At 35.8% G+C, this 6,270-nt stretch overlaps 1 pseudogene; it reads right to left on the bottom strand.

The window, feature by feature from the left end:
* Positions 1-724: 724 nt before the first annotated feature.
* LOC100852725 (KH domain-containing protein At3g08620-like) lies at positions 725-2,770 on the bottom strand (annotated as a pseudogene).
* Between the last annotated feature and the right edge of the window lie 3,500 nt (positions 2,771-6,270).

Below are 6,270 nucleotides of genomic sequence, written 5' to 3' on the forward strand. Positions count from 1 at the left end.
TATCAGGCCCACTCCCTCACATACTAGGGAGCCTAACAAGATCCACAACCATTCAAGAGAACACACACTTGTTTTTGTTTGCAGAAAAAAATAAAATGAGACCGGATCTACCAAGAGTCAAGAGTATGTCTTCACAACCTCATAGCATGTGGCATACGAAACAAGAAGCTCTTCTTCAAGGGGGACCTAAAAAATATGAAAATTCTCAATATCTTGCAAGCAATGCAACCTAGAGCTAGGTTATCAGAGGGAACAATGAAATATAATATAAATAATTGCATCTTTCATGTGTACATACACACATAGATATATAAATAAATATACCACATTATGTTTTTTTCTTTTCATTTTTCCTAATAGATAATTAATATATATATATATATATATATATATTCCACATTATCCAGAGTTACTAACACATGAATAAATTCAATGAATGTATTAGGTTTACAGAATAACTGATATCACTAAAGCTAAACTCAAAAGCCAACTATAGAACACATGTTCTGGTTTTTTTTTGTTTTTCAATTTCTTCTATTTCAAATTTTTCTGTTTTCCAAAAAAGCAAGATGATAATAAAAAGGACAGCCCACTAGAAACCTCGCCCAGCCAAAACTATTAGCTTATTCTTCATCCCTGTGGTGAATTGAGATGTAAATAGGGTGGGTATACTCAAGCCACAAAATTCTGGAGTAGGGTCAAAACTAGTTCTGACATTGGGTTCTTAACGTTCTATTTTTGTATGTTTCATTCTGTTGGTATTGAAGGGAAGACACTACCACTTAGTCTGAGACTCCCTTCTCTGAGATTTGAATTTAGCAGAGATAGTGCACACAACTACTGTCTCTTAATAAAGTCTTGTAACTCGCCCTGCATATGAGAGATGTATTATTCAGTTTAGGGGATAAGAAAAAAAAAAGAAACTAAAATAGAGAAATTATGCCCACATGTAAATACAAGTATGGGAAATGGATCGAAGTTCCATTCATAAGATGCATGTTTAGGTTCAACTAGTGAATTTAACCATATTATATCTCCGGTGAGACCTCTAATGGTGTGATTTGGAGCAACCTCAAAAAGATATTTCCACTGGCATAGTTAAGAACTGAACTGAATGCTTCTGTCTGCCTCTAAATGTGACATTTATTTTCTCCCTAAAAGCAGATGGAACCTATTTCCTTTGAGTTATTAGTACAACAGCAAAATTAATTGAAAATAATGAACCTCATAAACAATCTGAGGTTTTACATAAGGTATAACATAAAAGCTTAACTATAAGGTAATTCTTTTACAAAGTTGCTCCCAAACACACCCCTAAGGTAAGAGTCATCGTCAAGAGGAGGAACCGACTCCAGTGTATCTTAACCATGTTCCAGTTCATTTGTAGTGTTTTACCTAATGGATATAGCATCCTTATGATTTACCCAAAAAAATAATTGTGTCATGAGAATGATAGAAACAAGTAAATATGCAGTTAACAATCAAGTGATTATATACAGTTTTGAGATGGAAAAGAAGAAGAATTGGGCAGGAGGTAAATACCACAGGTTTGAGCAGTTCTTCATTAATTTCCTGTGCTTGTCTCAGCCTCATATCAACAATGTTAGCAGGCAAATCAACCTCGATCAAGATGTGGAGTGGATCATTCAGGTGCTCACAGGTCTTCCTTAAGATTGAAAATGATGGAAAACATTAATCACACAAATAAAACAATTCTCAAATTTGAAACTTTTATCTTTTAATACCTTAAGACATGAAAACCTTCATGTTTTTGCCTGGCAAACCAAGACATTTTCCATTACAACAGACCATAGTTGCAATGTTGAATAAAACAAAATGAATATCAGAAATTATGCTTGGATGTCTAGTACCTTCTTCGGGTCCTTTATTGACCCTTTCCCTCTAATATACACACAACATCCTGTAATAGCTTCAACCCGTTTCAATGAATTGCCTCTAAGGCCCAGAAGCCACCCAACAAAATTGAACTAACATCCATAGAGAAGTAGTCAGTTCAGATAACAATATCCTTTATTCTTTTGCTTATAAAAATAATTGTACTAATAAAGTATCAAGATACAATCAATTGATCATAATTAACAAATTACATTAGAAGTTAATGTAGTTCTTACATTTGGATAAGTATCTATTGGAATTTCCAAACACAAAATTCTCTTCATAGTATATGAACTGGGGCTTGACGGTGCCCCTTGCCAGTCCATAGTCATTCCATGTGGTCCACTTTATCTCTGTTATGCAAAGAAAGGCTATGTTAACTTAGATGGTGCTCAAAAATTTAATAATATCAAAAATTGAAAAGCGAAAGAAGAAATGAAAAAAAAAAAATGAGCATGAGGATTTCAGATAAATAGATGAGATGATAAACAATTTTGCAGTAGTAATTTGAACATAGACCATCAGGATCAGTTGCACTATTCAGACAAGCAACAAACATGGGACATCTAAACATTTGCTCAGAAACACTAGAAAAATAACAAGAGCTTAACAACCTGCAATAACCCCTAGCCAAGCATATCAAACCACATGGCAAACCGCAATAATCCTTTTTCAGGTCCTTAACAGTAAGATAGTTCCTATCATCTGAATTTGTACGTCTTGGTTGTGAATTTGTTGCAATTAAAAAGAATAAAAAAAAAAACAATAAGTTCGGACCTCTGTGTGCTTACATGACATGGAAAAACTCAGTTTGCTCACTGACCAAAGCACCATTCCATGTGTTCAACTCCTCCACCTTCACATCATTCGACATTCTTGAAAACTCATTCACACCTAAACATCCAGCATGCATATATCTTGTGAGTTTGCATTCATGCATTAATTACTAGTGGGAATTTTCAACAAGGGGGTATGTGAGCATTACAATATCGTTTTATATTTTAAGCATCTGGAAATTTCAAAATAAAGCACTTTACTAGTCTTTATGGATACGGGGTTGGAGTAAGATGCCAAGATTGATGAAAAATTTAAACCATAAACAGGATCTCATGAAAGACATTAAAGCATATAATAAAAATTGGGAATTAAGAAAAGCTAACCTTGATTGATCCCATGGAAAGTCATTCCTGTGTTCTTTTGATGTTCAAGGATGCGTTAAATTCGTGAAGGAGAGAAACCCCGGGTTTAATTGGCTCTTCCCTTTCAACACCCAAAATAATTGTGTGCTCTGAAGAGTTCGTTTGTGCAGTACGTTCTCTTCTCAATCCCAAAGAGAAAAACATAACAGAATAGGATAGTCACCCTGCCTTTTTCCCTAGATTATATATATATATATATAAAGAATTCATATATATATCTATTACATATCACACATACACAATTTGGACCACTTGACATAATGGGTCAGTCAAGTGAATTAGGGTGAGCCCATAGAAATCAAGTAATAATGTGTCCAGCCCCATTATGGACCACAATGGACAAATTAAATTAACATTGATTTATGGCATTATCAAATTGATTATGTAAGTCCACACATAAAAATTCCAACAATTCTCCCACTTGAACTACATAATCAAACATCACAACTTATACATAATCAGAAATCAATGTCCCATAGAATCTCATCAAAAACAAATAATCAAAAGCAATAATATATACTTCATTGCTTGATTCACAGGGAAATATACAAAAATAATAATCCTTCCAACAATAGCATAATATTACAATACCAAAAGTGGCTCCTACTAACTTAATACAACCTAGGCTTCCAACAACCCCATTTGAGATACATGTTCTTGAAACACAACTATGGATAAGCCTTTTGTTAGTGGATCCGCCAACATACTTTTTGTGGACATGTGCTCAATATCAATAAGAGACTCTACCACTTTCTCCTTAACAAAATAGAACTTTACATCAATATGTTTGGAGCAAGAAATACTCCTAGTGTTCTTAGAGAAAGCAACAGCGGTAGAATTATCACAAAATAATTTCAGCGGTCTAGAAATGGAGTCAACAACTCCTAAAGTTGAAATAAAATTCCGCATCCACATAGCATGACAACAAGCCTCATAACATGCCACATACTCTGCCTCCATAGTTGAGGATGTTGTAAGTGTCTGCTTGACACTTTTCCAAGATACAACTCCTCCTACCATCATAAAAATATAGCTCGTAGTGGATTTCTTATCATCTATGCAACCAGCAAAATCAGCATCACAAAACCCAACTACATCAAGTATGTTGGTGCGCCGATATGTCAACATTAAGTCCGTAGTTCCTTGCAAATACCTAAGGACCTTCTTTGCAGCTTTCCAATGTTGACTCCTAGGATTGCTCAAGTACCTTCCCAACATGCCCACAACAAAAGCAATATCAGGGCGTGTACATACTTGAGCATACATAAGACTACCAACCAAAGATGAATAAGGAATGGTTATCATTTCCTTTCTCTCATCATCATTTTGAGGACACTAAGCCTTTGAAAATTTATCACCCTTCACAATTGGCGCTTTAGTAGAGCTACAGTTGTGCTTATTGAACCTCCTCAGTATCTTCTCAATATAGGTTCTTTGAGACAATTTGAGCACCCCATTAGCCCTATCACGAAGAATATTTATGCCCAAAACATAAGAAGCCTCACCAAAATCCTTCATGTCAAAATGGGTTGACAACATGTGCTTTGTATAAATCAACAAGTCAGAATCATTTGATGCGAGTAGTATGTCATCAACATATAAAACAAGAAATATGTAACTACTCCCACTGACCCTCAAATATATGCATCTGTCAACTGTATTCTCTTTAAAACCATTTTGGGTGATATTCCTATCAAACTTCATATACCACTGCCTTGAAGCCTGTTTAAGACCATAAATTGACTTATTAAGCTTGCAAACTAAGTGTTCCTTTCCAACTTCTGTAAAACCAGTAGGTTGCTCCATATTCACGTCCTCATCCAAATCGCCATTCAAGAAAGCTGTCTTGACATCCATCTGATGTAGCTCCAAATCAAAATGAGCTACTATGGCCATAATCACTCTAAAAGAGTCCTTGGTTGACACAAGTGAGAAGGTTTCCTTAAAATCAATCCTTTCTCTTTGACTATAACCTTTAACCACAAGTCTAGCTTTATATCTCTCTATTTGCCCGCTAGAATCACATTTGGTCTTAAAGACCCACTTACACCCAACTGGTTTACAACCATGTGGCAATTCGACCAAGTCCCAAACACCATTCATATACATAGAATTCATTTCATCATCCATGGCTTCTTTCCAATAAGTGAATTAAGGACAATGAATTGCTTCTTGATAAGTGATTGGATCAGAAGCATCATAACCATCATACTCATGCTCCTGCAAATAAATCATGTAGTCATTTGAAATAGTCGACTTACGAACCCTCTGTGATCTTCTCAAAGGAACCCCATCAACAACAATATCATTAACAGGAATGCCAAATTCCACTTGATCACCATGCTCTCCTTGATTAGTGGCTGGTTGTTGGACAATAGGAACATCCATGTTTGGAACATGAGATGTAGGAAAAAGAATCACAACTTGCTCTTCTCCAAAAGGTATCTCATGAGGCACAAAAATTGGATCAATATTAACTTAATCCTCAAAGTATATAGCCCTGTCTGACTCAATGATCCTAGTAATATGAGATGGACAACAAAATCTAGAACCCATTGATCTAATGCAATAGCCTACAAAGAAACCACTAATGGTTTTAGGATCAAGTTTCTTTGATTGTGGGTTATAGGGCCTAACCTCAGCCTTACATCCCCAAACATGGAAATGATGAAGACTGGGTATCTTCCCTGGCCATAGCTCATAAGGTGTCTTAGGCACAGACTTACTGGGCACTTGATTCAAAATATATGTCGCAGTCCTTAAGGCTTCACCCCACAAAAATTCTGGCAAGGAGGAATTAGACAACATGCATCTCACCATATCCAACAATGTGCAATTCCTTCTTTCTGCAACCCCATTCTGTTGAGGAGTGCTTGGCATTATATATCTCGCATCAATGCCACATTCCAATAGAAACTTAGCGAATGGTCCAGGATTCCGTCCAGTCTCTCCCATAATACTCACCACTTCTATCACTTCACAGCTTTAATAGGCTTTCCCAACTGCAACTCCACCTTAGCCTTAAAGGCCTTAAACACATTTAGGGAGTCAGATTTCTCATGGATTAGTTGAACATAACCATATCTAGAGAAATCATCAGTAAAAGTGATGAAATATTTATGACACCCTAAAGCAGTTGGTGTCAAAGGACCACATATATCTGTGTGGATCAAGT

This window comes from Vitis vinifera, chromosome 15 (assembly GCF_030704535.1).
Source record: "Vitis vinifera cultivar Pinot Noir 40024 chromosome 15, ASM3070453v1".
Classification (NCBI taxonomy): domain Eukaryota; kingdom Viridiplantae; phylum Streptophyta; class Magnoliopsida; order Vitales; family Vitaceae; genus Vitis; species Vitis vinifera.